Genomic DNA, 23,594 nt, shown 5'->3' with positions numbered 1-23,594 from the left:
CACCCACGGCAATATTTTTTTCATTCAATTATATTTTTAGCCTCTATTTTGTTACTCATTTCAAATCAAATAAAATCAAATCTTATGTATTTTGTTAATTATATTTTTATAATATTTAAGATAATTACAATCTGTTTTTTTTTTTTTAGATTATTACAAACTAAATTTTAAAATTTCAAATCAAGCTTTGAACTTTAAAAATTATGTTATTAAGTACTTGAATTCTTCAAGATTAATTCTTGAGTTTGATGGAAGCTTTAAATTGATACAATTTTACAATTTTAGTGTTTGATCTTGAATTAATAAAATATAGGGCTGAATTTATAACAATTTTTTATAAACAAAGTCTTAATCTAAAAATAGGCAAGGAGTTAATATATAGGGAAGTATCGCTAGCAGCCTCTTTTAATAATTTTTTATTTATCAAAAAATAGAATGTATAACCGTTTTAATTTTATAATTTGATTTGAAAAATTACACTATATTTTACATTTAAAAATAAAAATAATTTAGTTCGTAATTTTCCTCCTATATAATAGTATGGACAATGTTTGACTACAAGCCTAGTTGAAACTCAAGGTTACAACTCCACTCAATATCTTTTTATTAGCTTTGAATTTTAATAAATTTACCTATCTTCCATACTTGCAAAAATTTTAGAAAATAAAAAATTAATAGCTATGACATTAATTAAATGTTTAAAATTTAAGTTTCCGTAGTCTAAAATTATACATATAAAATAAGTTTATGAATTGAATAGTAACTAACAATCAATTGACACGAAATTTGATATGCATGTTAAGAACAAACCGAAAATGCAATGAAATAGTTATATTTTCAGATATGTATTGGTGTTTTTTTTGTTTAGTAGGAGTTATAGTCATAGGCTATAACTAAGTTTATAGATAAATTTTTTTAAATTAGTATATTGACTAAACGAGAAATACTACGTTCACAATACTCTTACAATATTTTCACAATAAATCTTATGTAGCAAATTGTTATTAGTTCTAATTTAAATTTATAACTTAAATTACTCTCTTATTTACTCGTAATAGCCAATAACAATGTTGCATTAAGAATTTGTATTGTAAAAACATAGTGAACATAGAGTATTTATCTTGACTGAAATAGTACTTTATCTAGAAAAAAGAGAATAAATAGTGTGATACTGTGTTTAGCTCTTTTCTTCCAAAACACCCGGACTCGGTCTCAAAATTCAAAAATACTAATTACTAGTACAATAAAATATTATATCTTTTCTCAAATCTAAACAAAGGATATATATAAACACGATACAAAGCGTAGCTCAGACTCTATTTTCAGTTTTAACAAACACCAAAACCAACAGCTTTCTGGGTAAATCTCTCTCTCCTTCTCTATCTCTCTAGAATTCTTCTTGCTTTCAAGAAGAGTCTTGTCTTCTGGGATTTTTATTTGTTAATTGGAGAAACTTTGAACATGGGTTTGGTAAAGAATTTGTTTTTAAGGTTTGTTTGATTTGTAGGAGGTTGACTTTCATTTTTTTTTTTTTTTTTGCTTGTGGGTTTGTTGGGTTTTTATGTTTTGGTCTTGTTTTTATGTTTTATCTGTTCATTTGTTTTTGAATATGTTCAAAGGCTTTATATTCCTAGAATTCAAGTTGTTTGCTTTAGTTTCTAATTTAGTTCGAATTTTGGACACATGTTGTAAACTGAGGTATGAAAATTTGCAAATAGGAATATATTACTTTTTTGAATAGATATGATAGGATTTGAACCCATGTCTTCTATTTGATGATAAGAGACTTTCTTAGTACAGAACTGATTTGTTATTCAAGGAATGTGAAATGGATAAAAACGGATTAGACTTTTGACATGGGGATGGTTCTAATTAGCTAACTTCTTGAGAGCACTGTGAGAAACCAATTAGTTTTTGATAATTGCCATTTGGGTTGGGGGCTATGGCTTCTGCTGGGTCCTGTATTGGGAGTTATTTGAGTTGGTTTGAACTTTTAAGGGAGTTTATATGTTAAACCATGGAGTTTTAACAATCTCTCAGAGAAATAAGAATGAATGGTTCTTGTAGGATTTCCAAGAAATTCTTCAATTTCTTCAAGAAGATATTGAATGAGAACATGGTAGACCGGAGGCGGTTTTGGTGATCATATTGGGACTTTTGAGGAGGTTGAAGGGAAAAGATCTCGTGCTTTTCTTTGAAGCTAAACAATTGTTTAATTTTGTAAAACTAAAGTTCGAGCATCTACTAAACCTAGGAGGGATTTAATCTATCCTCGTCCTAGTTTGATGTTGGTGTTGTGGATTAGCTTGATGCCATGTGTTATGACACCTCCACCCCTATAATATATGTAGGTTGGTGGTTAAGGTCATGGTTTCAACTCTCATAGGGTGTGTGAGTTGCTTACCAATCCCAAAAAAAGGGGGTTTATGGAAATGATTTAGAAATGATTGTTTAACAAAAGAAGATATAAGAAAATTTCATTTAAGGACTTAAACATCTCAAGAGGTTCTGTTAAAATGTTGAATATGAAAAGGAGCTCGGTAGAGCTTGACTTATGATTTTTTTGTAATGCAAGTGCAAAATATTCTGATATTTAATGTTTGGCAAAGTTTCTGATGGGTTTGTTTTATACTATATGATCTACCGTCCAATTCAGAGTATCAGAGAGTTTAGAATGTTAAGGGCTTTCACTTTGTCAAAATTGCAGTATATACTTTCTACTAGGAGGTTGCAGGTCTGAGGAGGAGGTGGTTGTAAGAACAATTTTTAGAAGTCTTTTAAAACCTGAGGAGGAGGTGGTTGTAGAATGTAGAATGAGAAGAATTCCTGTCATGAATGAAATAGATGTAGAATAGTAATGGTATATTCACCTTGAGCACTGGTGAACAGACAAAGTTCCTCTTTGTGCATAGTAACTTTTCGGGATATGATATGACAGGGATATATCAATTGTTGATACATAGTTAATTTATTTATTTATTTAAAAAAGTGTGCTAATATCTGGTTTTTGAAGTCATAAATAACAAAACAACACATAAGTACATAACTCATCATCCATGTTCGACATATATAGAGATTTGGAATATTGAAGTTCTTCTAAGCCACAAGATCCCATCTTTTACATTTAAACCCCCCTTTCCATAGCAGTAAGAAATTTATGAAAAAAATAATAAGTGCATGGGTGTGTGCAATGTGTCCTAATTAATATAGAATTAAGCCCCTTTTTTTTGGGTAGGAATTCAATTTATTACTCCCAAACATATACTTGCTATGGCCATGTCATATCTATGCCATGTCACACTGTTTGTGTTGTATCGTACCATATTTATGTTGTATCCATGAAATAAAAGAGTAATTAAGATTCCTATCAAATGCAGACCTCATTTTATTTTGATGTATCTTTAATTGATATGGTTACGGCATGTGTTTTTAGTATCTGTGCTTCTTAGCTTTTAACAGTCCCTCTGGTAAAGTCCTTATGGATTTTGAATTAGTTCTCTTGAGTTCAAAACCAATGATTGTTCATGTCTAGTTTTTAGTACTGACTTTGTCAACATCGTATGTCTTTAATAGTTTATCTTTTAGATTTTAAGCTACCACTGACCTTGACATGTTCTTTCCTTGATTTGGCCTCATTCAAGTTCAGTGACTTTGCAATTAGAATTAATGGAAAACTAAAGATTCATGAGCATATGACCATGAGTGGTCAGATTCATTATCTAGGCTCAATTTTGTCCAAAGGTGGGAGACTTGTTGCTAATTGAATTAAATTGTTCTAAAGTTTTCTGTTCTGGAAGGTAGTTGACAATGTGGAGGGTGAGATCTATAATGTATTATATTGTCTAATACTTAATTTACAAATCTTAAGGTTGTCACATTCGGTACATGAGTGTGTTAGAACATTCTCAATTTTTATATGGATAACATTAACAGCAACACAATAGGAACATACACATTCATGAGAAGTTTGGGCTAGTGTTTATCAGGCACCAGAATTGAGAGAAAATTGGTTATGATGGTTTGGATTTTGCTTCAAAGATGGGTTGATGCATTGGTGAGGGTGATCAGTTTTAGCTTGATTATGCTTCAATGTTGACAGTTAGACTAGAAAGGATGAAAGTCAAGGTAGTAAGAAAATGTATGCTGAAGGATGTCTTGTTAGAAAGTGTCAGTGAAAGCTGAATGATGAACTGGTATAACTTTCGAAATCTTAAAAAAAGGGGCCAAGGGCTTTGTGATGCAGGGAGCACCAAAATCATCTAAGATTTTATTTATGAATATGAAATTAGCTTTGTTTTTGGATTTGAATTATGAATTTTTGGTTTTTAATGTTGAGGGTTTTAAGGGATTTAATGAAGCACTTACCATATTGGTGTAATCCCTAAACCCTATTAAATTAGTGGTCTTATAATCGTGAAAAGGGACAATTTGAATACTTTGTGATGCAGGGAGCACCAAAATCATCTAAGATTTTATTTATGAATGTGTAATTAGCTTTGTTTTTGAATTTGAATTATTGGTTTTTAATGTTGAGGGTTTTAAGGGATTTAATAAAGTACTTACCATATTGGTGTAATCCCTAAATCCTATTAAATTAGTGATTTTGTAATTGTGAAAAGGGTCAATTTGAATAAGCATGATTTGATGATTTGAGAATGGTGATTTTCTCTTTGTTTGGTGGTGATGCCTAACGCTTGCAGGCAGATTCTAGGTGGTGAAGCCTAGGGTTTGTTCTGTTTATCTTTTTGTCCTTTTATCTCTATTTTCCTACTGTGTTCTACATCACTTTGTATATTTACAATAATGCTGCGGAAGTCATTGGGTGCTAGTAAATATATGGATGGGACTTCTTAGTGGTCTAAGAATGGAGGGGGGCATAAAAATCTTCCATCACTTTACCCTGAAGAAGAAATGGCTGATGCTTGATGGATATGAAGGATTTCATCCCTCTAGCTTGGTTGGAAATGTTTGTAATATCTAGTGCTTTTTTATGGGAATGGGTTGAGTCTGGTTTCTTGGGTAGGTTCTCTTTGTTTAAATCGAATTTAATGTAGTGACGTAGAATAAGCAGTTAATGGTAGCAGTGATCAGATGCAGCCCTGGGGTGGTTGGAAAAATAGATTGTAGTGAAGCTTTGAAGCTTCTTTTATCTCTCTCTTTCTCTCTGTCTCCCCCCCCTCCCCCCCCCCCCCCCCCCCCCCCACCAAAAAAAAAAAAGTCCCCTTTTACCGCTACAAGATGTTACAATAGGCATAGAAAATGCATCATTTGGTGCCAACTCTTTTTATATTTCCTGAATTAGTTGCTTGGGTTTTTTGAGATTCTTTAAAAATTGAAGGAGTTTGAAGCATCAAGGATTCTCTTATCTTTAATTGATGGGGGTTTCCCAGATCTCGTGCTTGGGCAGCGCCAGTCCAAATTGATTACCTATTTGACTGGTAAGGAAATGCAAGTAAACTGAAACAGAGTTTTCCAACTCAAAAATAAAATTTGATCAAATTGAGATTATTTGACTTCTGTGTAAATGGATAGTCATACTTTTTGCTATATGTCTTTTAATTTAATTTTTTATTTTAAATATCTAGTTAACTTGTTATTATTTTTTTGGTGTTTTTTTTTCCCCTCTGAGATCACTAATTTCCATTAATGGACTCTATATACTCTATATACATGCAGACCCAGCAGATTTTTGTTTTATGGATAAGACAGTACCTGGCAAGGAGGTTCCTGACGAGGTGACTCGAGAGTCGCTTATTTCCATTTCTTATTCTGAACCAGATAAGGTTCCAACTACAAAACTCTCGTCTGAAAAATTGAACAGTGAGAATCATCTTGGAAGGGTTGATTCCAATGGGGATGAAAAGTACAGGTCTGAGCTGATTTCTATTTCCTACACACAGTCGCCTGAAACTGGGGGTCTACCTGTTTCACTTTCACCGGGAGAACTCAAGGATTAGCCGGCCAGCGGGTTCCATCTTATGGATATTGTGGTATGTTGTGTTGTTGAACTGTGGTGATATTAAGTGCATGGATTTCTGGTCTACGTGTAATGCACTACGTGTCTTTCTGGAAGTTTACATTATTGTAAAATAAACCTTAGACAGAATTTTACACCATTTTGAGTGAGGAAGCTTTGCTCAGGCTAATATATGAAAATCTGTAGCTTCCTTGCAATTTTCTTATTAATTTTACTAGTTTTTTTTCTCCAAAATGTAAATGCTTGAGTCCACAAGCTCAAGATGTCTGATCCTGTCCTTGGTGTGTCTGTTTAAATGCCGCATTAAACAGCTGCTCTTTTAAGGTGATAAGTAGGTTTTTTTTTTTTAGTTAGTTTTTGGTGTATAGGAGCTTGCTCTGCACACTGCCCTGTAATTTGAATTAGTTTGGGTTTGGGTCCTTTTTTTTTTTTGCATTTTCTATATCTGTCTAAGTAAAGTATTTTGACGATACAAATATTTACAATAGGTATTCCCTTTGGGACCTATATATACATTTGGTCCAAGTTTTGTCAATGTTACAACACTTAATAGTATTCTATTGGATGAGTGTTTTGACAAATCTATTGATGAATTACATTATTTCTTTATACTTTCCATGGTCACAAAATATCAAGATGATAATAGACTAATAACTATTACATCTATAAAATGCTTAAATTTTGCCAATGAGCTTTAGCTCAACTGGCACCTCTTATAAGTTCTAGGAATTAGGTTTTTTTTCTTATTGTAGGTAGGTCATCTGTTCCATCTGGAATTCCATCTCTTGTTTGGTTTCTATTATCAGTTTCAGTTCTTTTGTTCTAATTAATATCTATGTCAGGCTTATGGCCAACTTCATGTGGCTTGTTGCTCATGACAGACTTGTTACCAGTGAGAGGCTGAAATCTAAAGGAATGGTTGGGCCAACCAGGTGCCCAAGTTGTGAAAGAGGGAAGATTTAATATTCTCCAAATAGATTGACATGAAATTTAGGCATACGTGTTAAGAACATAAAGTACTTATAATCCAATAGTTATTATTAACAATTGTAACACTGACCAAGGGTTAGACCAGGTGAGCATGATCTTAACTTAAAACCATATATATTAGGCATCCGCTTCACCTACAAGTGGTTTTGATATTAGACATCTCATTACATGTTGTAATTCTATTTATAAGTAGTCGACAAAAAAGACCATTGCAAATGCAATAAAGCAAGTATTGGTCTCTATTGTTCCTTTTTTGTACCTGGGAGAAAATTTGTAGTTAAAAAATTGTGGTTGTGGCCTTGTGGGCTATAATAGAGAAATCCAATACTCAGGATGTAACTAGTTAATGGATGGATCTTTCCAGGTTGGTGGAGTATTTGTTTTTTAGTAGAACTTGTGTTAGAATTACAAGTGTCTCTCTTTCATAAGTTGCATTTAGAGATGGACTATGCCAAAATTGTGATGTATAGCTTTCAACTTTCCAAGATGCTTTTGATTGGGCTTTTGGTATGCTGAGGGAAAATCTTTGAAATCTATGACTAGGGGCTGGTTATTTTGTTGTGATCATCTATCATATGTGACAGGGTTGAAATAAGAAGTCTTTCCTTAATCTTTGAAATCTAAGAAATCTTTTTTAGTAGAACTTGTGTTAGAATTACAAGTGTCTCTCTTTCATAAGTGGCATCTACAGATGGACTATGCCAAAATTGTGATGTATAGCTCAACTTTCCAGGATGCTTTTGATTGGGCTTTTGGTATGCTGAGGGAAAATCTTTGAAATCTTTGACTAGGGGCTGGTTATTTTGTTGTGATCATCTATCATATATGACAGGGTTGAAATAAGAAGTCTTAATCTTTGAAATCTATGACTAGGGGCAGGTTATTTTGTTGTGATTATCTATCATATTTGGCAGGGTTGAAATAAGAAGTCTTTACTTAATCTTTGAAATCTTTAGTCTATGACTAAAGGCTGGTTATTTTGTTGTGATCATCTATCATATTTGGCAGGATTGAAATACTATATCTTTCTTTTAAGGTTTAAACTAATAGAGGTCTAAGACCAGTTCAACAAAGCATACAGACTCAAAAGTAGGGTCACAGTTGATGCTTTAAAGGACAGGGCATTGTCTTGTTTGCTTCATAATTTGTCTCCCTAGTCGGACTTTTTTCTATCTTGTTGATATGTTGTGATCCTGACTTGACTTCATTGGCTTTGTTGGAGCTTTTTGTTTTGGTGATTCTTTATAAAATTTCTTCTTTTTGCTGCAATGGCTTTGTCCTTTGGTATGTCCCTTCAGATTGAGTTGGGGATTTAATACATTATATATGCAAGGTTTGTGGAGTATTCTGTTATTTTTTCCAATAAATAAAATTATAGCTCTTGAACTGTCATAATGAGTGTAGTGATTATTTATTTAGTTAAAAATATGTGCATCGTGTTTTTTTTTTTTTTTTTTTAATTAGTTGTCCATATCAATAATCTAAGGATATAATTTTTTTTTTTTCCCACAATTATTGACATGGTCTATTGTGATTTGTGCACAATAAAATTAATATTTATGATGGGATCATGTGAATTTGATGTTCTCCAATCACAATTGGTCACCTTAATATCTAGCAAAAAAGAAGAAGTGTTTTTAGCTTTTGCTCTATCCATATTGCCTAAGAGGCCAAATGTTTGCAATATTTGAATGCACACACCAATGGCTTTTGAGCCAAATGGTACTTTCGAAAGATGCATGAGTATTTGCCTAACCAAAATAGTAAAAATAAAATAAAAAAAGATTAATTGTTTATCTACTTTTTCTTTTTCTTTTTTTGTCTTGGAGCCTGCTATTTGAAATAATGTCATGCTTCAAAATGTTGGTTTCTAGGTATACCCAGCTATATATTAATTTTCTTCTTGTGGATAAGTGATCCGAAAGCACACAATATATATATATATATATATATATTGCATTGTATAGGCATTGTGACAACCATATAATATGTTTTGTCGCCCATATTTTAATTTGATTTTGATGCTGAGTATATGTTTCTCCTTTTGACTTATTGGAATGCGTCCTTTGGCATTTGTCTCTGATCATGTCTTTTAGTTGCATTGTTTGGAACTGATGCATGGCTTTATCCTACTTTAGTCTATTGTGGTGGTTGTCAATTTTCATTGTTTGATGATGCAAAGTTGATATATTCAAGGTTCTAGAAAATTTCAGAACCTAAAATGACTGAAGCTTTGACCGGTTAGTCGGCTTTAGATTTATTGTTTATCTACTTTTTTTTTTTCCTTTCTATTTACACGTCTCTACTTTGGCATCGTTATAAAATAGTTTAGAATGTATTGTAAATTTTGAAAGTTAAGTTAGACCTATTCAAGTGATGCCAAATTGTATGGAGTAAAGTGCATTTTTAACCCTTCTTTTTCAGTTCATTTTTTTTTTATAGCAATTAATTTGGCCCCTATCATCAAATTATAGATTTTCTTATCTTTTCTTGGCAACCAAACATAAAAATACAAATAAAATTTACCAATCTCCAACTCCGGTAGACAACTAGACACACATTAACTTAGCAACTAAAAAATCCTCAAATTTGGACCTAGAGTGACTGCAAATTGAAAATAATAAGATCAAATTGACTGTAATTTGAAAATAACAGTTACCAATTTAATTGCTACCAACATGTAGGGATCACATTAATTGTATGCTGAAAGTAACAAAGACTAAATTGAATGCAAACAAAATCTAGGGATCAAATTGACAATAATCTCAAAATATAGAGACCAAAATGATATTTTTGCCTATTTATCAATGCTTAGTTACATAATGTAGTAAACGTTTCTCCATTCTACAATTCTATCATTGGTTGAATACATGACCTCCCTTATGTCAAATTAAGGGGGAGAGATGTAAATCAATATCTATATATAAAAAGAAAATTTGTGAGAACATAAGGTGCTGTAATGTGGCGCAATATAATAGAATTCCATTATTTAGCTTTGCACCTCATCATCTTTTAATCCTCATATAACACTGTTGAGGTCTAAAAAGGATCATAGTGAAGGAGGCCCAAAAGGAAAAATCAAGCTAAGCCCAAAGTAGCAGATGCAGGAGACCCAAGAAGGAATAAAAGGCCCAGGGGATCTTGAAGCCCAGACGAAGAAGTATCCAAAAAAAAAGAGAACCACGACAAGGGATAAGAAGTAAGGATCCTCAGGAACCATCAAGAGGCGCGGATCCCGTCAGGCACAAAGACAAAGGAAGACTAGGACAGCTCGAAAAAAAAAAAAAAAGACAAAAGAAGAAAATAAGAAACAAAAGCAAAAGAACACAAGCACCAGTAGAACCCAGCGACCTCTCATGGCACAGACAGAAAAAAACCTCGGGGAACCAGAACAGGGAAGCACAAAAAAAAGAATGATAACAAGCGGCTTTCAAGTTGGCAAAACAGGATTCCGCCCAGATGGGAAAGAAAAGGGAAAAGTGGAAACTGCCAAAAACGGGGATGCCGAGAAAGGCATACCTCAGCACATCCCAAAGAAGATGGCCAACCAGGAACTTTCAAAAGAATCAGAGTTGAAAGAAGGAAAGGATGAGAAAAAAAACGGAAATAGGGACTTACCGAGTGATAGGTACAGGACGTGCTCTGTTTGCAAAAAGGTAAAACAGGGGAACCAACGGTTCCCCGGGAAGACCAAAACTCCATTATAAAAGGAAGGGATGGGTTGTGAAGAGAGGGCAGCGAAAAAAAAAAAAAGAAAAAAAAAGAGAAACACAAAAAAGAAGAGATTTTCTAGAAAAACTATCAGTAAATTTGTGGTAAAGAGAAAGAAAAACACCAAGGGAAAACAAATATTACTTCCCGGTATCCTGTAAAAGCCACTATTGCACATACTCGGATTCAAAGAGAATCAAACTTTGCAAGTTTTGAAGGCTGAAATAGCCACTCAAGACTGTAATTTTTGAGCTTGATTGAACCTTGTATCACGTCCTAGTGAGCTTTCTGTAACTTAACAGACAATGTATTAATGAAATATGCCTCATTAATCCCAGGATCCCCTTAGCATTAATTTTGTATCACTCTGTTAATCTTGCTTCTTTCCTTTTGAATTTACCTTATTGTTTTTTTTGGCATTCTTCAATACGAATATCCTTGCTTGTCATTTTTTTTTTTATTGTCAGGAGCATCCCCTGTATATTACTTGATTCTTAAACAGCTTGTTAGCTACGGTGAGTCAAGGCCCGGTTCACCAAAATCTTTTATTTAGGCCCGGGATCCTTAGGCCTGAGTGTCACAGAAAAAAGGCACTCTCACATTTTGGCGATTCCACTAGGGACTGGGCAAAGAAGAAGGAAGAAACAATCCTTCACAGAATATGCCTCCAAGACAAAGAAATAGCAAAGGAACTAATGTGCCACCTACGGCCTCTGAGCCCGTAGGAGAAAACGAGGTAGCTTCCAGGCAAGGAGGCGGGATACCCCTGGTAGAACAGGAGGTTGTGTCAGAATAAAGACACACAAGGCAGGAACCAGACCTCATGGCCAGGATGACAGCAATGTTGAAGTATCTGGAGCAAGAAGTTCGTCTTCTCAAAGAGGGCAGGACACAGGAAATCAGAGACAATGTTCCCCCTACTGGCCACCAAGATGGAACGCAGCCAGAAGGAGGGTCAGCAGTGGGAGGAAGAGCCAACCCTCAGTACTTAACACTGGCAGATGTCAATGCCCTCCTGGAGCAAGAAAGGGAAAAACTCTCAGGGATCCCCAAGCAATTCTCTCGGGATCCCTCGTTCCCTCCAAAACTTCTTGGCAAACCATACCCTAAGGGGTACGAACCCCCAAAGTTCCATCATTTCGATGGAAGAAATGGAAGTGCCGTGGAACATGTGAGTAGGTTTATCCACACTATGGGCCCCTATGCAGGAGACAGAGAATTATGTCTAAGGGAATTCGCCAAGTCCTTAGTGGATAGGGCATACACTTGGTACACCACGCTGAGACCCGGGTCCATTAAAACTTGGGATGAGATGATGGAAAAATTTTGCGCCAAATATTACCCTGGTGAAGACAAGATCACTTTCCAGAATCTGCAAATGGTGAGGCAGAGACCTGGAAAGGATCCCGTCCAATTCATTAAAAGATTTGAAGATGTGTCCCTAGACTGCTATGGGGACCATGAAGAAAAGGAGCTCGTGGAAACCTGTGTAGCCAACATGCTTTTTGATTACAGGCTCAACCTTGAAAATCTATGTATCACGCAGTTTGCTGACCTGCTACAGAGAACCAGAAGGACGGCGCAAACCATGAGGACAAAAAGGCTGCCCGCGTCCCAAGCTATGACAGCATCAGTAGGAGAGAAAAGGAAGAGACCAGATGGGAAGGTGTTCAAGGAACCATCAGTGATCCCATGTATAGCTGAAGAGTTAAGCCATGTCTTAGACAAATGGATCGGAGATAAGGTTGTTAGGCCATTCACTATGTCCAGGCCACCAACTGAAGAAGAAAGGAAGAACCCTTTATTTTGCAGAATCCATAATTATGTCAAGCACTCCACCAAGGATTGTTGGACCCTTCGCAGACTCTTCCACAAAAAGTTGAGGGAAGGAACCCTGGAACTCACTCAGAAGGAGCCAGAAGTGCAGAGGAACCCCTTGCCTAACCACAAAGGAAAAGGGGTGGTAGCAGTAGTAATACATGGGAACCCGGCAGAAGCAGGAGAATCTAAAGGATCCTTCCACCCGAGCACAGTCAGGACCCTCTAGAAGAATCCTAAGTTCAGGTCACTATTCAATCAATTAGGATTCAGACCAGAAGCAAGAAGAGTGGCCACAGAGTCTCTCATGAGCATAGCAGCAGATTCAAGGATGGAATGCTTTACAGCAGAGTCACATGCTAGTCGAGCTTTCCTGGAGACAACCAATGCAATAACCTTCACTGATGAAGACATGGAGATTGAGTACCCAAACCAACGTAGACCCCTTTATCTAATGGCCATGATAAACGGCGTTCAAGTCAGAAAAGCACTGGTGGACACGGGGGCATCACTCAATCTCATAGCCTTGAGTACCTTGGAAGCTGTGGACTTAGTTGACAGAAGGATCCTAAGGGCTCCCATGGAAATAATAGGATTTGGAGGATCGGTGGAATCAACAGAAGGATACGTGCAGCTAGCCTTAAGGGTAGGGCCAATAGTAGTCCTGACAAGGTTTCATGTGATTAATGTAGAAGTTTCTTATCATGTGTTGCTGGGACGCCCGTGGCTTCATAAACATCGCCTTATTCCATCCACGTTCCATCAATGCATTAAAGGGAGATTGAATGGGAGGCCCATAAGGATCCCTGCCAACCATAATCCTTTCAGCCAAGGAGAAGTGAACTTTGTAGAAACGATGTTTTATGATGAATTGGAGCCAGATGTTGAGAACCCCGCCCCTGGGACCCCAGGGGCACCTATCCTAGAAGAAGAAGAAGGAGGGAGGGGCACCCGTGACCTGAGGAACCTTCTGGAAAGAAAAAGACAAAAAAGGGAGCCCAGCTCTTCAGGATCCTGAGAATGTGCGGTGGTGCGGGAACCCGGGGGGAGGCTAATCTATCGTTTATGAAGGTGCGCGAGACCCGAATGTATTATGCAGGAAGGTCCCGGACCACCAAGCTACATGATGGCCCAAGAAGAAATTCCAGAAGAACCAGTTAAGGAGGCCCAGATTCAGCCTGAGGAAGAATTAAAGGAAATAGATTTGGGAACAGAACCGGGATCCCGAAAGCCTGTCTTCATTAGCAGTCAATTGGTGGCGCAAGAAAGGGAACAATTGGTAACCTTGCTTCAAAAATATAGAGATTTGTTCTCATGGACCTATGATGAGATGCCTGGTTTAGACCCAGGGTTGGTAGTCCATTCTCTTAATGTGGACCCAGGGATGAGGCCAGTAGTTCAATCGGCTAGGGTCTTCCACACTGAGGTAGAAGCTCAAATAGTTCAAGAGGTCAAAAAATTGCTAACAGCTGGTTTTATCAAACCCATCCAACACCCAAAATGGCTTTCCAACATTGTACCTGTGAAGAAGAAAAACGGTCAGATCCGTTGCTGTGTGGACTTTCGCAACTTGAATAAGGCATGTCCTAAAGATGAATTCCCCTTGCCCAATATCGACCTCCTTGTAGATTCAGCTGCAGGAAGCTCAATGTTCTCATTTATGGATGGGTATAGTGGGTACAACCAAATCCGCATGGCTGCCAAAGATGCAGAGAAGACGGCATTCAGAACTCCAATTGGGAACTTTTACTACACTGTAATGCCTTTTGGCCTCAAAAATGCGGGGACTACGTATCAGCGGACCATGACAGCCATTTTCCATGACATGATGCACGAGGAGATGGAAGATTATGTAGATGACATTGTGGTCAAGTCAAATACCAGAACAGGACATTTCCAAGTACTTGAGCAAGTCTTTGAAAGATGCAGGAAGTACAAGTTACGTATGAACCCTATGAAGTGCGCCTTTGGAGTGTCTGCTGGAAAGTTCCTTGGGTTTCTGGTACATCACAAAGGCATAAGTGTGGATCCAGCCAAGGCCACAACTATCGCCACAATGAGAAGACCAACTACTGTTAGGGAACTCAAAAGCTTCCTGGGAAGGGTCTCCTATATTAGGAGATTTGTGCCTGATTTGGCCTCAGCTACAGCAGGTCTATCCAAACTGTTGAAAAAGGGGAATGAATTTACCTGGGGGATGGAGCAGCAGGAAGCTTTTCAAAGAATTCAGGGCATCATGAATCATTTGCCCACCCTCCAAGCACCAGTACGTGGGCGACCTCTGCTGCTATACTTAGCATCAAACTTCCAGGCAATAGGAGCTTTGCTGGCACAAGAAGACGACCAAGGGAATGAGTAGCCTGTATATTATGTAAGCAGAACACTCAAGGATACCGAGACCAGGTACCCCAGAATAGAGAAAGCCTGCCTAGTGATCATTTATGCGTCCCAAAGGCTAAAGAGGTACTTCTCAGCTCACCAAATCTTTTTGGTAACCAAGTTTCACCCCATAAAAGCACTCCTGCACCAGCCCCTTTTTACGAGAAGAATAGCACAATGGCTAGTTTTGCTCTCTCAGTATGATATAGGCATAAGAACTCCCAAGGCTGTCAAAAGCCAAGCCATAGCAGATTTGCTAGCTCAATTCCCAGGAAAGGAGGAAGGCCCGCTGAACGAAGAAATCCTTGGTGAGGTACTAGTAATGGAGATCCCAGGGAAGAAATGGACTATGAGGTTTGACGGGTCGGCTACAGCAACTTCAAATGGGGTAGGCATTGTACTAAGTTGTGAAAATGAGGATATCATACCCTTGTCTTTCAAGCTTGGTTTCTCGTGCTCTAATAATGCAGCTGAATATGAGGCATACTTAACCGGGTTGACTATAGCACTCAGCATAGGAGTGAAACATATGAGAGTGTTGGGAGATTTCAATCTTGTAGTCTCCCAAGTGAAAGGTGACTTCACGTTATGGGAACAAAGCTTAGCAGCCTACAGGACTTGGGCACAAAGGCTGCAGATGGAATTTCAGACCTTTAGCATAGAGTACACTCAAAGAAGTGAAAACAGGTTTGCTGATGCGCTCGCCACCCTGGGATCCCAAATACCATTTAATGGGAGAGATATGCTGATAAAAATAGGAAGGCAGGAACATTCTATTGTAAGGATCCTCCAAGGGATGTATCCCGGAGAGTCCAAACAGTGGGATTGGAGGGACGAAGTCAAAGAAAAGATGAAAGAGGCAGGGCCTAGAGGGAACATAAAAAAACTAATGGATTACACTCAGATAGAAGGAGAATTGTATAGAAGGCTGCCAGGAGGAATATTGTCCAGATGTATCACCGAGAAGGAAGGAAAGTCGAAGCTAGAAGAATTACACGCCCAAGCATGTGGAGTTGCAGAAAAGGTCAGCCTATATAGAAGGATACAACGCATGGGGTATTACTGGCCAAATATGGACAAGGAAGCAGCAATTATACAGGAGAAATGCCAGGAGTGTCGTTTGGCAATTGATAAAGAAGAAAGCTACGCGGTGTTATTGCAGAAGATTGGCGGGTTCCTTTCATAGGATACCTGGCTTAGGGGATCCTGCCAACCGACAGAAAACTGGCACACAAGCTCAAGAAGCTAGCAGGCAGATATTTCCTGCAAAACGACATCTTATTCAAAAAGGGATACCGTGGGGATCCCCTAAGGTGCCTAGGACCAAAGGAAGCTAGAGAAGTAGTTAGGGAAGTACATTCTGGAGATTGTGGAAGTCACCCGGGGAAGAGAAGGCTGTATAAGCAATTACTGTTGTTGGGATATTACTGGCCAACGATGAAAAGAGACTCTGAGGAGCTGGTCAAAACATGTCATGCTTCCCAAGTCCTGGGAGATGCAATACACACTCACCCAAATGTTCTACAGGATATGACGACACCATGGCCTTTTCACACTTGGGGGCTTGATCTCATAGGGCCTATAAACCCTCCATCCAACGGTTACATATGGATCCTGGCAGCCATCGAGTACTTTACAAAATGGGTAGAGGCCATCCCTTTGAAAAAAGCCACTGGAGCAGCCGTAGCAAATTTCATTCGAAACCACATCATTACAAGGTTCGGGATCCCTAGAAGATTGATCAGTGACAACGGAACCCCATTCATAAACAAAGATATGAAGGGGTTAACTGAAGCATACCACATCAAGCATGGGAGATCTACCCCATACTACCCACAAGGAAACGGCCAAGCTGAAGCTACTAATAGGGTAATGTTGAAGATCCTTAAGAAAATGAAGCATGAGTATGAAGGGAAATGGAGTGATCATCTGGCAGATGTACTTTGGGCATGTAGGAGCTCTATAAAGACAGCCATAGGATTCTCCCCATTCTCCCTGGTTTATGGAACAGAAGCCATCAGCCCCATGGAGTTGGTCATTCCTACACCAAGGGTAGTTCTGAAGGAAAATCAAGGAGAAAGTGAGGACACAAACAATGAAAGAAGGCTAGCAGATCTGGAAGGGGTAGAAGAAGAAAGAGAGCTGGCCAAGAAAAGAAGCCAGAGGTACCAGCAAAGAATGACTAGGGCATATGCACAAGCAGTACGCCCAAAAATGTTCACTGAGGGGCAATTAGTACTAAGGATGGCAGAACATGTGAGGAGGAACCTACCAGGGCCTTCCAAGTTCACCCCAAAATGGGAAGTACCCTACATCATTAGTGCAACTCATGAGAGCAGGTATTATTACCTTACCAAAGAAGATGGGACAGTCCTGACAGAACCCATAAACGGGAAATGGCTGAAACAATACTATGCATAAGGACGAGGGGATCCCGGTACCTCAGGGTCCTTTTACCAGCTTCACCATCTGCTAAGTGTTTTTTATTTTTATCTTTTTATTTCAGCCTTTATCATGAATTATGGTCTAAAATGATTTTGTTCAGGAACCTATGATAGATTGACACTTTGTGGTCAATACTGCACTAAATGATTTTCTTTGTTCCTTAAAAATGACCATATTTTAATGAAGTTCCTTTTTCTTTAATATTTAAGTCTTTCTTTAAATACTGCAAAGACCAAGTTTGGATAGATTTAAGGAAGGATACCTGAGTCAAAAAGAAAAAAAGAAAAAAGGTATGTAATACCCTTTTACATATGGCCCAAGATTCACCTCACAGATAATTTCAGATACCCCACAGACAGTTCCAAGTGCATTGGTCTAGGATCACAAATAAAAGTAAAAATACCCAAGATACCTAGCCTAGCACTTGGCAAAAGAGGGGAACCGTCAAAGTTCATGAACTGGGACCGTATCTCAAAATATATATAGGAAAAGATACCAGTGTACCCAGTTCAGTACTTGCATAATAGATCACCGGGTACTTGGACCAGAACTACAGTGAAGCCTGTGGAAACCATGGTCCAGGACTCAGGAAAGAAAAGAGAAAAGTCATAGGAAAGAAAAGGCAATATATCAAAGAGAAAGGCAGATTCACATACTAAGAAATTAGAAGCAGTTTTGAAACACCAAAAAAAAAAAAAAAACAAAGAGGAAAGCAATGTTCAAAAAAAAAAAAAACTTTTACAACCCCAAATTGTTTATGTAAATCTAAAAGTAAGCTAAGGAATGAGGCCGGCCAACAAGGAGGCATCCGGAGAAATAACAGGCACAGTCGAAGCAAAAAGGATCCTCTGCCGCTTGACCTTCAAGTCTTGTAAAACCTTGTGAGCACGAGCCAAAGCTTCCTCAACAGCAGCTATCTCGATGTCTATACTCTTGGATGATTGCCTCTAAAACAGCATATGAGCCAACAGACGCAAGTGATCCAACAAAAAAGACAAATTGAACTTGGCCTCCAGAAGGTCTTGGACCACCCCTCTCCACTCCAGAAGCTTTTCTTCAGACAAAGAATCTACAGAAGAATTCCTCAGGGAAACCAGCACAGCACATAGCAACTCCATCAAAATATTACCCAGAAAAACGCCTCCCTTGAAGCCACTGGTGAAATCCCCGTGACTCTTGAGCAGACTCTCTAACAGCGGCAGGCCTTCAACAGGAACAGAGAAGCGCAGGAAGCTGCCATAAGAAGACCCAAAAGCATGGAAATGGCTAGCAGGAAGACTGTTAAATTCCAAGAGATCAAAGCGAGCCAGGAAGGAGGAAAGCCTTGAATCAAGATCTGAGGCAGCCACTCTCGAGGTGTCCCCCATCGCTGTGTCACCACTTGCAGAGACTGGAGGACTTGCAGCCTTTCGCTCTGGCTGAAGATCAGCAATTTGAACGGATCTCACAATTCCTTCAGGGATAACAGGCTCAGAATCTGTAAAGTCTGTATCAATATTCAAAAAAAAAAAGAAAAGGAATAACAGATTTAGTCTTAAAAAAAAGGGAGAAAGAAGAACAAACCAGTACCGGCTTCTTGAGGCAGAGCCTCTTCTTCCTGATCCCCTGATTTCCCCGAAAATTCTGGGAAAGAACATAAGGCAAGTTGGAGAAAGGATGAAGAACCAATGGCAAAATGGCTAAAGGAAGGAAGAGATGTAGGGGGCTTCGCCATTTTTTTTTTTTTTTAAAAAAAGAGAAGGGCGAAGGGAAGGAAAGAAAGGAAAAGGAAACACAGTGGGAGCAGCTCGCACTCACCTTCTGAGCTTTCTGATTCTAAAGAAGAGGCAACACTGGGAGCAGACTTCTCACTAGCTTGACCTAAAAGGAGAAAGAAAAGAAGGAACTCAAACAAAAAAAAAAAAAAAAAAAAAACTGGAAAAGAAAATAGAGATGTAACGCTATTTCAAGGAAACATGGCTCACCTGTTTGTTTGGATAAAGGAGTGTCTTCCAAAGCGTCTTTACCTGACAATGTTTGAGGAAACACAGTCCTGATGGGACTAGGAGTGCGCTCAAGATGGGGACTTTGAGATGTAGGGATCTTAGAGGCTTTGGGATCCTGAGAATCCTGGGAACCCTGCATCGGTTACTCGGTTTCCTCAGCCAGACCACCAGTAGGGGGCTCCTCCCCCACAATAGGAAAGGCAACAGAAAGAGCTGTAACAGTTTCCTCTCCCAGATCCTTGCCGGTCATAGGAGGAGATACCTCCACCTAAAGGAAGAAGAGGAGGAAAAAGAAGTGTCAAGTGAAAAACAACGGGGTAATGCTAACAACACAGTGCCAGAGCAAAAGGGAGAGAACATAATAAAAAATAAAAAAAAATAAAAAAAAAAAAAAAAAAAGCACACATACCACGTCGTCACCAGAAGATTGGCTTTTGCCCTTCTTGTAATCAGACTTGCGCTTGGACTGCAAAGGAAACCACCACTCGTCAGCAAAATAGAAATAAGTGCAACAAGGTGAACAAGTGAAAAAGAGAGAAGAAGGAAAGAAGTCTTGCCCTTCTCTCTCTCTCTACAGATTCTCTGGAAGTCTTTTGCTTACTACGAGTACGCCCAGAGGGTCCTAAAGGAGGCTAGGATACAAAACTAGAGGATCCTAAAGAACCATGGACTGAAGCAGTCACAGGAACCTGGGAAAAAGAAGACTCTACCTTGGTCTTCTTCCGGGTCCTTGAAGCCAAAGGCTCCCCGACATCCTTGCCTTCTTGAGATGCCAAGTGTGTTTGAGATTTCCCAATTTTTCTTCTTTTCGTCTCAGAACCTATCTTCACACCCTCTGTGCTTTCATCAACGTCAACAGCTTTCATTTTTTCCGGCTTGACATCCTTACCTTTACTCGGAGCGGTGGCAGCACCTATTGTCTCCACTGCAACTTTCTTGATGGGCACTCCAGAGGAAGTGCCAATGACGAGACTATAACCCAGCCAAGTCTCAGGAAAATCCTATGCATAAGTCACCCAACCTCCCCTGGAGGCATGCCACTCTGCGAACCCAGTCTTGCTGCTTGCAGCAGCAGAAACAATCCCAGCAGTAGGAAGGGATAAACGCCTATTGGATGTCGGAGCAGAAGCAATACTAAGATTCGGGGTTTCCCGAACTATACCGGAGCCAACATAGTCAATAAAAGACTTCTGCACTCTTCTCCAATAACTAGTATAGCCACTAGAAGCAAAGACTCCTCTCTGGGAGTTGGGCACCGCAAATTGGGGGCTCCTCCGTGACCAATAAGAAAAGGCTTGCAGCCTCAAGAAAGGATCCAAAGAAGGAAGGGACAACACCACATCCTTAAAAACCGGGGGAATGTCCTGGTCAAAACCAAACTGTCGGAGCACCCGGTGTGCTGAATAATGGGTATATTTTGGGCCACTCGAAGAATGCACAGGAAGCCAAGAGGGGCTAATGCAGGCAAGATAAGCCAGACTACCCTCATCACCATGGCGCAAGTTAAAGGTATTACCTGTAGAAGATAAAAAGGAAGACAATACAGAATCACACGCAAAGCTAGGGCCAAACTCACGAGGGGATCTCCAATGTAAGTTCCCTGCTTGGTCAAATAACTCCACAAGATTAAGGCCACCACCTTTCAAGCTAATCCAACGAAAAATAATGGGAAAAACATCAGTCGAATTGCCACAAAGACCCTTCACTATGTCAGGGGATCCTTGGAATTTATCCTTCACAAATTTCAAATTCCTGCACTTGGCCAAAGTAGCTGCAGAACGGTCCCACATGAAAATCTGAAGGATAGCACAGTGAAGAGATGAGGTAATCACATAACAAGAATCACCCTCGGTCTCATCTCCATGAAGCTGGTCCAATTGAGAGTAAACGTGACCCAAAAATAGAGGGGCCAAAGGATATTGGATACCTCGAGCCAACTTGATCGCTAACGGAAAAAAGGAAGACTTAACTCCATACCCAGGGAACTCACTGAACAAGAACTTGCTAAGCCAAAAAGCCAGAAAACCGGCCCACCTCACTTCCTTATTTTTCTCACGAGAGAGGGTCATCACCCATCTCCCCATTCTAGCCGGTTTACCACCAGAAGAGGCAACACGACCACCAAAATGACCGAACAGTTTATCTTCCACCACGAGATCCTCCCCAGAAAGGTTAATATCAAAGGGGCTCTCGTCACCAAATACCGGGAGGAGGAAGTTATTAACCACATCCTCCAAGGTAATCGTTAATTCACCAACAGAAAAGAAAAAGGTATGAAGGGAAGGGCGCCAACGACGTACCAGCGCGCTCCAAGCGACCCACAAACTCAGCATCAAACAGTTCCTTGTCTACCCAGATGGGCCAGCCCTAAATTTTTCCCGGGACAAAATCAAAGAAGATAGGCACCGCCTCTCGAACTCCTTGTCTAATCTGAAGGTCAAAAATCTCTCTAGGGTCAGGAACCTGGGCAGAACCGGCGAAACCCGCTTGGCTAGAAAACATCCAAGCATGAGGAGATGGAGGAGCCTCACCATGAGATACATGAGGGAAAAATGAACTGGGAGAATACCAAGGATCCCGTAAAGGGAAGGCCGGACGTTCGGTAACCTCGCGAGAATCACTCAGAGCAGAACCAGAAGAACCTTCGCCCTCAGAAGGACTGGGGGTACGCTCTCTCCTCTTTCGGGAAGAAGAAGAAGCCATTAGAACAACACGTACAATGAGAAGAGAAGAGATTGAAAGTGCGAAAAGGGGGAAGACCGGAGTAACAGAGAAGAAGAGAAAAAGAAAGAGAAACCCAAAGAATGAAAGACTCAGAGAAGCAAAGTGATAAGATGAAACGGCTACAATAAAGGCACAAATAGCAGTTGGGGAAGACAGTGTATAGAAAGACGCACCAGTTGCCAAAAAATTTAATTTGAAGAAGGGATTAATCAGCGGTTATTAATGAGAAGTAACGAGAAACGAGAAAAGTGGGTAGAGGAATTTCACCTCAAATACTCAACTGCCACGTCCCATGCAAAGAGGAAGCTGCAAAAAATAATAATAAGAGAACGCAACACACAAAAAGGAGGTGACCAAAAGCAACAGAAAAGGGCCGGGATCCCAAGTAAAAAGGAAGGGAACCCAGTAGAAGTTAAAAAAGGGGGGATCCTACGAAAATCTTGGAAAACCTGAATCACTCACGCGTGGGCTTCAGGCAACCCACGAGCTCGGGCAGCTAAATGTTGAGGTCTAAAAAGGATCATAGTGAAGGAGGCCCAAAAGAATGAGTCAGGCCCAAAAGGAAAAATCAAGCTAAGCCCAAAGTAGCAGATGCAGGAGACCTATGAAGGAATAAAAGGCCCAGGGGATCTTGAAGCCCAGACGAAGAAGCATCCAAAAAAAAAAGAGAACCACGGCAAGGGATAAGAAGTAAGGATCCTCAGGAACCATCAAGAGGCGCGGATCCCGTCAGGCACAAAGACAAAGGAAGACTAGGACAGCTCGAAAGAAAAAGACAGAAGAAGAAAATAAGAAACAAAAGCAAAAGAACACGAGCACCAGTAGAACCCAGTGACATCGCATGGCACAGACAGAAAAAACCTCGGGGAACCAGAACAGGGAAGCACAAAAAAAAGAATGATAACAAGCGGCTTTCAAGTTGGCAGAACAAGATTCCGCCCAGATGGGAAAGAAAAGGGAAAAGTGGAAACTGCCAAAAACGGGGATGCCGAGAAGGGCATACCTCAGCACATCCCAAAGAAGATGGCCAACCAGGAACTTTCAAAAGAATCAGAGCTGAAAGAATGAAAGGATGAGAAAAAAACGGAAATAGGGACTTACCGAGTGATAGGTACAGGACGTGCTCTGTTTGCAAAAAGGTAAAACAGGGGAACCAACGGTTCCCCGGGAAGACCAAAACTCCATTATAAAAGGAAGGGATGGGTTGCGAAGAGAGGGCAGCCAAAAAAAAAAAAAAAAAAAAAAGAGAGAAACACAAAAAAGAAGAGATTTTCTAGAAAAACTATCAGTAAATCTGTGGTAAAGAGAAAGAAAAACACCAAGGGAAAACAAATATTGCTTTCCGTTATCCTGTAAAAGCCACTATTGCACATACTCGGATTCAAAGAGAATCAAACTTTGCAAGTTTTGAAGGCTGAAGTAGCCACTCAAGACTGTAATTTTTGAGCTTGATTGAACCTTGTATCACGTCCTAGTGAGCTTTTTGTAACTTAACAGACAATGTATTAATGAAATATGCCTTATTAATCCCAGGATCCCCTTAGCATTAATTTTGTATCACTCTG

At 39.3% G+C, this 23,594-nt stretch overlaps 1 long non-coding RNA gene across 1 annotated transcript; it reads left to right on the top strand.

Moving 5' to 3' along the window:
- Positions 1-1,169: 1,169 nt before the first annotated feature.
- Positions 1,170-6,174, top strand: LOC126723375 (uncharacterized). Its single transcript, XR_007654245.1, has 2 exons — positions 1,170-1,359; positions 5,677-6,174. It is a non-coding gene; the product is annotated as an uncharacterized LOC126723375 (long non-coding RNA).
- The last annotated feature ends 17,420 nt before the right edge of the window (positions 6,175-23,594 follow it).

This window comes from Quercus robur, chromosome 4 (genome assembly GCF_932294415.1).
Source record: "Quercus robur chromosome 4, dhQueRobu3.1, whole genome shotgun sequence".
Classification (NCBI taxonomy): Eukaryota; Viridiplantae; Streptophyta; class Magnoliopsida; order Fagales; family Fagaceae; genus Quercus; species Quercus robur.
The sequence above is the reverse complement of the archived record's forward strand: the minus strand, read 5'-3'. Positions and strand labels throughout refer to the sequence as shown.